The sequence below is a fragment of the Colletotrichum aenigma genome (assembly GCF_013390185.1).
Source record: "Colletotrichum aenigma strain Cg56 chromosome Unknown KSG_Cg56_contig06, whole genome shotgun sequence".
Lineage (NCBI taxonomy): Eukaryota > Fungi > Ascomycota > Sordariomycetes > Glomerellales > Glomerellaceae > Colletotrichum > Colletotrichum aenigma.
This window is the reverse complement of record NW_023500912.1, coordinates 2,247,919-2,260,281: the sequence shown is the minus strand read 5'-3', so window position 1 is coordinate 2,260,281 and position 12,363 is coordinate 2,247,919.

The following is a 12,363-nucleotide window of genomic DNA, read 5'->3' as shown; positions in this document are numbered from 1 at the left end:
TCCTGGTTCTGTTGGTGACGAGAAACAACAAGGTGCAGATGTCATCTCGGCGAAAGGTCCTCTGTACATCCAATGAACGAGTGATCTTACGTCTTCAACTGTTCTTTTCTGCCCTTTTCAGGAGCTGCTTCTTTGGCTGAATGCAGGCATCCCTGCTTCCAGGCTATCCTCGAGGTCGTTGGGACATCGGCGAGGAGCACTGAAAGGGGGTAGAATTGCCCGAACAATTGCGAGGTTTGTCGAGTTATCAAGAGTCCCTTGCTCGAGGAGCCTGTTGTCTGCCATGAATTCTGGCGTTATTCTGAATATTGAGCTGCTGCCATGGGCGGCTACGAAAGGCAACCATGTAGTCGGGTTGGTTGCGCCCCAAGACGTTGGCAGAGCGCTTATATGAACCAGGGTGTACGGGCTCGCATGCTGATTGGTTGTTGGCCAAACACCCGCCGCTGCGACCTGGATCACACCTCGCCTGCTTCAAGAGACCTCAGGTTGTTCTGCGCCAGGCTCGATTAGCAAGCTGTTTTTCGCTCAATTTCCAGTTGGTCTGCTCGGTTGGCGACAATCGCGCTTTCGTTTGTTGGCGCCGCGATATTTTGCCGAGTTGTAAGTGGAACTATCCAAAGCTGCAACGAACCAGGGCCAACCATCATCCGCTCACTTCCGCCGGTTGGGGGCAGTGTTGCAGCTAAGCAGCCTTGATGTGTTGTTGGGTCGCTTGTCGAGGAGGACAAGGCTCGAGAGACGAGCAATAATTTGACATTCATCCCTGCTGCTTTCGTCGGTTTTCCTAAGGCAGGTTGTTGATTCTGACTGCATAGTGATGAGATGGGTCGATTTTTCTTTTGCTAGTTGCGGTAGAATATGTCATACAAGTATCTCTCGAGACGGGCTTCAACCTGCACTGTCGACCATCGATTTCAATCACTTCGGTGGGCCTTCCTGTCGACCGGCAACGTCATGGGCAACCGAGATGTTGGTCATGGCTGATTTTGAGCTTCAGAATGAAGTTTACCGGGTGATCTGGCGGCGAATGCCAACGGACTGGCTTGGGTATTCACTAGAGAGGAAGTCAGGGTAAACACTGCTCTTGCTCATTGGCGTCAGCGACTGCCGTGATGTCAGCCTTTCTGGCTGGGAACTGATAATTGTTGCAGAATGGGAGACAGACCCCATGTTGATCAAAAAGTCTTTCGTGAATGCCATAAAAGGGGTTGATGCCGAGCTCGTGTTGGAGTCTGTAATGCTGAAGAAGGTAGGGGCTGCCCAGGGGAACAGCACTGTCATGCGAGGTACTTCTCTGCGCCGAAAGGCAACGGTACATGGGAGAGAGGGGCATCCATCACCAGGGGTACCTCATCCGTCGGTAGGTTGGAGTGCTCGGGCAGTACACATCTCATGACGGGGAGCAGGTAGCGGTCGAAGGAACTCGAGGACATTCGAACAAGCTTGCCTGGTAAGACTGCCGGGAAGCGCAGGTCGCACGCTCGGCCGCATGAGACGGTGCAGTGTGTTGGAACAGATTGATGGTAGATTCATACAATGACGGACCACGACGACGAGAGAGTGTGTGTGCATGTGTGTGTGTGTGCGTGTGGGTAACCACCCTCCCTGGAGCGGACCAAAGCGGAAGGCCAGTACATGGACGCAACCAACCCAAGAACCGAAGCGGTGGGCGAGTGAGCCGATGGATGGTGACCTGGGTGCTGTCGGTCACACAGCATCGACAATGCGGAGTCTTTCCATAAGATTGGTGAATATCGACACTGCATGAGGTGGCTGTTGAGATACGTCCCCCCCTCATTGCTTGGCCTTGGGTTGGACATGAATCTTGGGATCAAGTGGCCCCCTCGTCTCGGGCAGGCCGCGATACATAGCAGACATTAATGGCTCGATTACGAGATCTCGCGGTGGCGTAAGAGCTGCTATATACCCTAGGCATTAAGAGTTGAGCTTGTAAGGCGCCACCGTTGTGACTATGGTCAAGTGTGTGTCTAGGGCATTTGCCGTTGACGATGAGGATCTGAGCCATCGGGACGCCACGCCGATAAAGAAGTCTCTATGCCTTCTGCACGCACTGCGGACGAGCGAAGAGGATGTCTCGGGAAGAGCCTGGAGGTAGGTAGGGCGGAAAGCATTGGGCGGGCCGGGATAGGGAGATCTCGAAGCGTGGAGCAGGAGCAGACAAGTGCATTCCAAGGCCACTGACAACCAACGAGCTGGGCAGTGCAGAACAGCTAGTGGCCGCACCAAAGAGGCCAAGGCTCGGATTCTGAATAGGTCTTATTGATAGGTCATCGAAGTCTCTAGGTCAGCGATGGAGTTGGATTAGTTGCGCAGTGGATTGACTAGTGTACGGACGTATGTCGAAGGATGCTAACATACCTAGCGTTGGCTGCTAAGGCAGTCGACTGGGGCAGCTGCTAAGTCTTTCCAATCGTATTTTTGCCAGCCAAACATCAGCTCATTCAGCTGCAAAACTGCCTGCTCCTAGTTGGCCCAAAGGTCAGAGAGGTGCTAAGGTGAGGTGGGTAAGGTTAAGTGCGCTTCCTCAGACATGGACACAAAGGAGACGGCCACAGAACGTACCGCTTTGGACACTGGACAGCGTCGTGTATGTAACCTATCGCTCAGATTGCTTCGGGTGTAGAACAGTGAAAACCATGGAAATTGCAGCGAAGAGGCACAGTTCCTGGGTTCCTGATCCCAGCTTCGTCAACGGCCGAAGGAGAGAAGACGGACGGTCCCATGATGATAGAGGGCAAGGCGACGGTGGGTCTCTGCATGCGATGTGTCGAGTTATTTGGAAGACGGTCAGCGAATTGTGTGAGAAGTCGCGGTGAGGTTCGAGGTGTTGCTGCCGTCGGGTTTTTTTCTTTTTTTTCTTTCTTGCCCCTGCTGTTGGTACTTGGCCGTACTGTTGTTGGTGCTGGGTTGAAGTTGCCTAGACCTGTCGTTGGCAACAACACTACCGGAAGCAACTTTGGACATTGCTTCCTTCTCATTAGGTATATGCATAGGTAAGGCAGGTAGGCACGTAATCCACACCGTGTGGTGACTGCCATTTCACGACGGACAGCACAGTGCTATTGCCGAATTGGGTGCGAACGAACCCCCCCCCCGTCCCTTCTCCCCTTCTCTCCCAAAGCTTCATCTCGCCTCTCATCTCCCACACATGTGGAAAGCCCACCATCTACCCACTCCTCCTGCCCGTTCCAATCGCGGTTGGTGCAGGTGCAGGTGCAGGACCTTCCAGAGAGATGCCATCCACTTCCACCGGCACACCGAATGAGGGCGAGAATGGCTTGTTAGTGTCATGGCCGGCTTAGATGTCGACCACTTCACAGACGCACACACGGCCGCGTTCTTGGCCTCCGTTCCCTGGGCTTAGCTTGCATTCCATTGCACACCAGACCAGATTCCACATTCCGCCTCCATTACCTTCACTGCATTCTTTGCCTATACGCCCGTCGTTTTCATCCGCCAACCCTAAATCGGTCGTGCGGCCCCCGGCTTCAACCTTGACGTTGGTCTCCTCTTGGTCTGCGACGTCCTTTCGCTCCCCTGCAATCCAATTCGCACTTACACGCCACATCCCTGACGGCCACTCTCTTCCCAGGTCTGCTGGGTTCCTTCACTGGCCGCTGGCCGCTCTCTCACCCCAACGGGGGCCAGATATCTTTTACTACGACCACAGCCGCAACTCAGAGCGGCCCATTACTGAACCTCGTTGGGCTGTCTTGGCCTTGGCGGAAGATTGAAGCGGCGCAGTCTTCCCTTCCCGAGAAGAGGAATGATGAAGGACGTGACCAATTTGCGACTCTGCGTACCCGTGTCACAGGGCCACACTTCCACAGAGTCCGGCCTCGGTTGTCGACTCCACTCTCAAGGTGAACCCCTGGTCGATGATGTCGCTTCCCGCCTGTCTCCGACCTACCGCTACACTATGCACCACAGAACACCACAGCCATCACTGTCCGACCCAGCGGCCGCTTGTCTACTTTCTGCCATCACTTACGAATACTGCCTACCATCGACTGTCATGGACGCTCCAACCGTGGACACCATTGTGACGGGCGAGCGCCGCTGCAATGCATCCTAACCTTCTTTTGCTCCACATCAAACTTGCCTAACAAACTTGTCCCTTACCCTTAACGGGACCGGGACCTGGATTTGGCTGAGGCAGGGTTCGCTCTCTGTCCAGGGACGTTGATGTGGATGTGGATGTGGCCTTGGCCCATCCGGCCGATCGTCCGCCTGTCTACGGACTTTCTACCCTGCCTCCTTCTGGCCATTGCTCTAGTTCAATTCTTTTTCGTTCCCGGGGGACGGGGCACCATCAAACATTACACATGGGGGGGAGCAACGTAGACACCGTCGTTGAATGGTTCTTGTCTTCGCCCTGCGGTTCGACCTGCGGCCTCATTCGACCTGTTTGGGCCTTCCCTGCTCTATGGCCACCCCCGTACTTCAGGTTTCGACCTGGCCAACGACGACAAAGTTATCCTTCATACCACTCCGGCGTAAAGTGCGCTTGCGCCATGGCCTGCTTGGCTATTCTAGGCTGTCCGTCACCTCAAATCTTTTCCAGCTGGTTGGGGCAAGCCGCCATGTGGCAGCCAGCAGGGCTAAGTACATGACTGGCTTGCTCGTCTGAGCTTATACCCAAGACTGCTGAAGGGACGGCAAACTGTGGTAGACAAATGAAGAGCTACACAAACGGATACAAAGGGCCTCAAGCAGTGGCCATGCCCAAACAAGTTAACCAGGGCTTGACGCGGATCACCCATGTGCGACATCGTTGAGCGATCCACTCGAGACACTGAACCGTCATCTCGACACTTGGGAGTATTCCTGGTATACGGATGCACTAGGACCAGCCCACGAGGGGTCTTTGGACATCTTCTGGCCATGTACAATCAAAATGAAGACGGGCAGGTGGGTCTGCTTTCTTTGTAGGCAGTTGCTTGCCCGCTCCTTGGACACCGGGAACCGACCACTGCGGCATGACCCTGGACCACCACCACCACTACCACTACCACCACCCACGTCAAGCTCTACCCTGCTCGGCCTCGTCGTCGTCCCGTCCGTTTCCCACGTTCCCCAAATGGGACGTGCGGCCAGCGGGTGACATGCGGCAATGGAAACCCACGAGAGGTGCAACGCCTTCCCTGCCGCGAGTGTCCGTTATTGCTAGGTAGCCAGTGAACTGGGCGGGGTGGCTTTGGTTACTTCTTGTCGTCTTCTTCCTCGGCCTGTTTTCTCTTCTTACAACATTCTTCTCGACAAACTTCAGTTTGCGACACCACGAATACGCCTACTAGTCAGCTTCTGCCTGCAAAAATTCGACAGTCTTTATCTCAGGTGCAGTTCAAAGTCGTGGGGCGGCGAAGGCTACTTTGAGGATATCCCCTTGTCCACTCACATCTCGTTTCCTGCTACAACACAACAAGACTTGCGTCAGCAGGCCCGAATTGACGACCGTGCCTCCCAAGCGCAGTTTGGGGGCCCTTCATCTTCAGTAGATATCACATCTAACGACTGTCGTCTTCCAGAAAGGTCTCTGCACGAGACCCTGGTCTTGCTGTCTGGACAGGAGCCGGCTTCACGCCCTCTTCGGAGATAGCCTGTCTTTTCTTCGAATAAGCCGGCCTAAACACCCTCAAGAACAACAGATTGGCCGTAGTTGTGAGCTGGAAGCACACAACCGGGCCATTACTCTTGCCCGGGAGAGCTAGTAGTGAGGGTTTAGTTGCCTTGCATAGGCTGGGTTCTCCACGGCCGTCCATCCAACCCCACAGGACGACCGCCTCCCGACCGCATATCTAGGGGCGGATCAAATCAACCATCTGCCCGGTCCGCATCCGCAGGCCAGCTTCCCTCTCACAAGTACCGCGACATTCAAGGTACAAGTGCCTGTCACAGCCCGTTACATCTTCTACATTACATCCCTCCAACAAGTCGCAGCCCTCCCTGCGGCAATATTACAAGACGTTTGACGCACCAACATCCGACGCGGCCCTACCAACAGCAGCATCGCGGATAGACTGGCAAACAACCAACAGCCAAGCTGCGTCTATTTCCATTTGGCATCATCGGTGTGATAGCTTTCGCTGGCCCTCGTTGCTTTGCTTGGTTGGCAATTATTGACGATGGCAAACCAGTCAGCCCACCTTTCCCGACCATCAACCCCAAGACAATAAATGACTACGACCTTGGGTTCGTGTCACAAACAACTATAAGACCGACTTCATTCCCTCCTTTCCAAAGCTTCTCGTTCCTCATCCAGCAACCACAGTAAGGACATCAACTATAACACCGACTCTGAAGACTAAGACAGCAACTTCTGACTCACAAGCTTCCCGCCAACCCATCTCTTCCTCAACGACCGCTTGCTTGATTTCGCTCCTCCTCCGGCCTACTTGGAGTCTTGTCAAATTACCATCTCGTTGCGAAGAGACTACTCTGCGCTGAGCTCGTATATTTTGCGGCACATTGAAGTATTTGTTCTTGAACACAACACTCCGAATCAAGATGTGCAACCAACACAGCAACTACTACACCAAGTGCGGACACACAGAGTCTTATATCAGAGAATGCCGCGAGAAGAAGAACTCACAACCGTGCAAGCTGGAGACAAAAGATCCCCAGAAGACGGATGGGTACTGTTCCGCGCCCGCTTGTCAAGCAAAGCAGTAGGTTAGTTTTGGGATTGCCCTTGATTGCATCTTCCTGGTGCGCTGCTAACATGTGAATCGCCGTGTAGAACAGCGCCCGTACCACCACGAAAGGAGACGGTCCAAAGACTATGACCTCTCGTCAGGCTTTTGCATGGAGCCATAGGGCTCACGCCCACACTCATACTCTTCTTCAACGGTCAGGCGATGTTGGCGACAGCAACCTTGGGGGATGGCGATGCATTGGGGCTGTCGAAACCCGCTCGCCAGGGGACCATTTTCTTGATGTCTTGATTCTGTTCACATGATTGGGGCGTGTTTTCAGCATCAGACGCGGTGTTTCTTTAGACTTTTCCGGGCAGTCACCCAACTTTCGCATGTTGGGGCTGGCCATGGCCAGATTTTCTCTCTCTCTCGCTATCTCTCTCTGCCTGTCAATAGTTCTCTGCGATGGCGCAGTCAATTCAATCCTTCCACAACTACGCTGCTCCAAACCACCAGTCTCGTTGCAAGAATTGAAAGAGGAGTCAAGGCAGCAGTGACATGACCGACGGTCTGTCAGAGGGCTGCATGCGGTGCCGGGCCACGTTAAGATCAGCCAGCGTCTTGGACCCCGAACAGAGGCACTAGAATGGGGGCAAGGTCGGCAACGATGAAGAGGAGGGCGGCGGAATACTGTGGAACTGGTGTTACCTGTCAGAAAAATACTGAGGCGGCACGGCAGGGAGCGAGCGGGAGCGGTCCGTCTGCAAAAAACGCATGTATGTTCCCGCACATCCAACGGCCGAGGGCATTGCATGATTCATAGGCAACGGTTTGGCCCCAACCTGAAGAACGACCCTTGCTGCCGTGTTGGTGGCGGGATCGAAGAGGATGCGCGTAGATACAGAGAGGTACATGGACGGCGAAGTCATCCAACAACGCATCGGGGTGTACACCTCGCAGGGGGGTCTACAGACTTCCTAGGGGGCTGTGGCCGTGCAAGCGCCACACACTTATATAAGGAAATACAAGTTACACAGTAAATATCAAAAAAGCCTCTATATACCCTCAGGGCCCCTAAGATAGGGCCCCTAAAGTAAGGCTTATACTAAGTATATACGTACCTTAGGGCCTCTAAAGTAGGGTTTTTAAAGTAGAGCCCCTAAAATAGAGCCCCTACTTTATAGCTCCTAAAGTAAAGCTTATACTAAGTATATATATATACCTTTAGAACCCCTAAGGTAAGGTCTCTAAAGTAAGGTCCCTAAAGTAGGGCTTATACTAAATATATATACGCCTTTAGAGCTTTTAAAGCAAGGCCTCTAAAAGTAGGGCCTTTAAAGTAGGGCCTTGAAAGTAGGGCCCTTAAAGTAAGGCTTATACTAAGCATATACGTGCCCTTAAGGCCTTTAAAGTAGGGCCTCTAAAGTAGGGCTACGTAGAGCATATACTAAGTATATACTAGGCCTCGTACTATGTAGGCCCTTTATATATGCATAATAGAGGGCCGAAGTTCCCCCACGCCCCCCTCAGAAGTCTGTAGACCCCTGGGCGAGCAGCACTCCGGATCCATCGAACCTTCTTCAATTTTTCTTCAGCGGCGGTGCATGGCGGCGCAATAAAAGAGGGCATCGGCCGGCTAGCCGGCCGTCTGGGCGTGAGGCTGGGAAAGGCCGCGCCGGGCCCTAATTCAAAACGCACGGCGGGTGGGATTCAAACTTGACCCAGCATAAGGGTCTCGTCATGTGATGGGCGGCCGCCCTCTTTTTTTTTCTCTACGAGTGTGTTTATTAAGCAGGCGCAGGCGGCCAGGCCAGGTCGCAATAGAGGCCGGAACCGCAGCGGAATGCATGATACGCGCGACAAGCGAGGCAGCGTTGCGGACAACAAACGCAGCTTCCGCAAAAGCCATGCATACATCTCTTTTCCGAGCATTCTCGAGCACCCTGGCCTGCAAAATGTCGGCGAAAAAGACGGGAGAAGGAGAAAACCGTAGCGACGGATGTCGCACAATAAGGGGAGGGAAACAGGCGAGTGCAGCCAACGACATATCTGAGAGGAAAATAAGAAAAGAAAAAAGCCGTAGAAAAAAAGAAAAAAAAAGGACAGGTCCGAATGGCCACTTGGACGGCTCGTCGACAAAATAAGGCAACCAACAGGGCACATGGCGAGAGACTGGATACACCAATCCAGAGCGGTTGCGGCGCAGCTGTCAGAATTCACACCATCCGTCTCTGTACTATGTAGGGCAGACGGAACAAGCGAGACTAAACCACGCCATACGACCCTGCCTCATTGCAGTTCGACGCTAGGTATGCTACGCTACGCTGCCCCCCAGGCTTAGCGTAACGGCGGGTGTACTAAACTAACCCATGCGCGCTAAGAGAGTAGGAGAGAGAGAGAGAGAGAGAGAGTCCGATGAGATGTGCAATGCCTCTCTTCTGTGTCCATCTTCTAAAAAAAAAAATCAATTTTGAAAGGTGCAATCTCAGGCCGTGGTCGGATTGGGGGTGGGCGAGAAGGATCACTAACATGGAACATGGGGGCATTGAGCTTGTGCGACGAAGCCCCCCCTTCCCGGTGGAAACAAGACGGGCCGGTCAGGCAGTTCAGAGATGCTGCGAGGAGCCGTCAAAACGTGGGCAGGCAGGCAGGCAGTCTGAGGCGAGTTGGAAGCAGACGATGAATGGTCGACTAGACGAGGTATGCGTTAGTTTGGGCCTTGCTCTGCGGAGCGACCCCGGACGGCGGAAGACAGGAAAGAGACTAGGCCCGGGCTACCTGACGACGGACTGAACTAGACCGGAAGGGCATAAACAGACAGGGCAGGGAAGAGCAGCAGAGCGAGGGCCCAGAGATCAAAGATCACGGCAGAAGAAGGGCAGAAGGAGCAAGCAGCAGTTTGCGCTCGCGCCGAGCGTTCTCGCCAGACTTGAGAGTTCTGCCCGACGACGACAGGATAGGACACGCTCTCCGGATGTAACCCGCCCTCAGATCCATCACCCGTGCATGCCTTTTCCAATGTGCCCCTCAAAGCGGCGGGAATGTGAAAGGACGTACGTGGGGACAGACATCGAGGCGAGAGGATGTGGACAAGGACAGGCGTAGTAGCAGAGCGGCGAGTCGGAGGCTAGAGGCCCAGAGGGAGGGGGGGATGGGCAGAAGAAGATGAGATGACGACGGGGAGGGCGTCACTCTGCTTTGGGGCCAGGAAGCAGAAGCAGCATTGGGCTTACAGTGCGCACTGCGTTTTTAAGGTGGTACCCAGGAGGGAAGGTAGGTCAGCAGGGGTTGGGGGAGCTCTCTTGAACCTCACCTCACGCTGCACGCAGCTACTGCAGCACGGATAGGTAGAGGTAAGGTAAGGTAAGGTAAGGTAGGTAAAGGTAAGGTATGGTGCGTGCGAACATGAGCATGCCCGCATGGAGCAGACCGGGGACCAGGGTGATGGGCACCGGCCATGATGTGGGCCGGGAGATTGACAGACGGGCACGAGCTCCAGCTCGGAGCCGCCATGTCCAGGCGAAAGCTGAGAGTGAGAGGTAAGGTAGGTACTTGAAGCAAAGGTATTTCCAGGCACTGCTGGAGGGCAAGAAGGAGAGAGGGTCCAATGTCCTCGCGTCGCCTGGCTGTCCTTGCCCTGTCAATGTCAACTACCTCAGGATGTGACATATTCAAGACAGGAAGGACAAGACCGGCGCAAGCAGGAGCTTTTTTGTGTGCAGCACATTACTCTGTTGACTTCACCACACACCTCCATCATGCACTTCACCAAGCCAACGTCACGTCGTCTCATCAAATCCTCCGCCCCTGGCCCGACCTTGCTCCAGGTACCTGGCTTTGCGACGCAAGAAACACACCGGCCGGGTTTTTGGGAGGCCCTTATCTCGACTGGACTAGCCTGGACACGCCTTGTCCGGTTTCCAGCTGCGACTCTTGCCTGTTGTTGCGTTGCTCAATGGAACCCTGATCTTCCTTTTTTTTCTGCCTTTCTCCCCTACGTGCGGATGCGTACGAGGCCACTAACCCTCGCCTTCGTATCCATGCCGACTGGCCTCGCCGTCACGTCTTCAAGTCGAGGTGGACACGCGGCGGCGCAAGCAGGCTCGCCTTACATCAGGTGAAGATGATTGCGGATACCAGCCTAAGGTACAGCTCTGTACGCTGACCGGCCTCGTGTCCAGAGTCACGCATGCACCAACTTTACTTTATGCTTGTATTCGGCTGTACCACCGCCGCCGTCGCACGCTGAACAAGACCGTGGTTGTCGCGACACAAGTATCACACAAAACACGGGCACGTATGCACGCACATCCACCACACGCATACCGTCTACCATTACCTCAACCACCCAGCTTGTCCACAATGTCTGCCTGCATTACTCTCAACATGCGCCGTACCGGCAGCAATTGCCGGGTTGCTTCTCACAGTTGCTGTGGCCGTCGCCATCTCTGCGCCTCTTGTTATTTCTTTCTGGCCGCACGCAACCTTGTGCAACCCCCAATGCCCTGCCGTGGCCTCATTCCCGCGTCATACCTATGCAGCATCGCGCTGCGACCAGAGTCTCGCCGTTGAAGTGCCCCCCCTGCAGTGCGCCAAGCCTGAGCATTGATGCCTCCTCCACTGGCAATCGACCGCAGACCAGGGGATCCCAAGCAACTTTAGACGTGTGGAATATGGGGTCCCATCTCCAGGGCCTCAAGGGAATTGGATGAACACTACGATGCGAGTGAGTTTCCCGATCTGCCTTCTTCGTCAACCGCCTTTTTTTTTTTTTTTTGGCGCCAGGATGCCCGCCGGACACAACCCGGCTACAGAGAGAGCCTCTCGCCAGGCCAGATGGGCATAGACCCCAGGGACCGTCATCTCACCCTAATCACAAATCTTGCCTGGCACACGAGTTCTTCACGCCGTGTTTCTGCCAGATATTGCGGCCATTTTCAACGGGGTGACGGCAAACATTTTCTCAATAGCCTAAAATAATCGGGCGCGAGGATAGCAGCTGCTGTTTACCGCCTCTGTGCTCTGGCTCCCTGCCGAATCCCTCGTGCTCGTCTTCGGCCCGTCATCTACCTCGTTGACACTCTCCGTGTCACGTCTTACAGCACAAACATGAAAAGCATAATCGCATTCTTTTTTCGTCGAATTCAAGCACTGCATACTGTGCCCATAACGCTCAGCCAGTTTGGGTTTCACTCATCTTCAGCACTGCGCCCAGCACCTCTCCGCTCGCGACGGATCTTCGGCCATGGCCGTCCACCCAACTTGCATGCCTGTTTGGGGCACAGGGTGTTGTCCGGAGTCAGCTTGCATGTGCAGGCCGCCGCCCAGGGCTCCCGCCAGCCTGGTCGTCGGCGGCTATGCACATCGCTTCGACTGCATAAAGCCAATCAGAGCCCAACGGAAACTTCACAAAAGCAGGTGGTCCTCTATTCGCTCAGGAACTGCCAGCTTTGGGGGTCGGGTGTTGGGCGGAAGCAAGCCCAACTGCGCCACAGTTGCAGATCGTTAGACGACTCGCGATATCGTCGCATGCTTTGTTTCTTTCCTTTTTCTTCACAAGCTCATCGCCCCCTTCGAGGCCAACGTCAAGCGAAGAGCCCCCAGTATATCTCGCCAGACCGGTCCAAAATCAGCGACGGGAGCGGAATCTAGCCCGCAAGCCTGCCGATCTACGAGGGTGGCACGGTTGGTCTTTTGCTTCTCT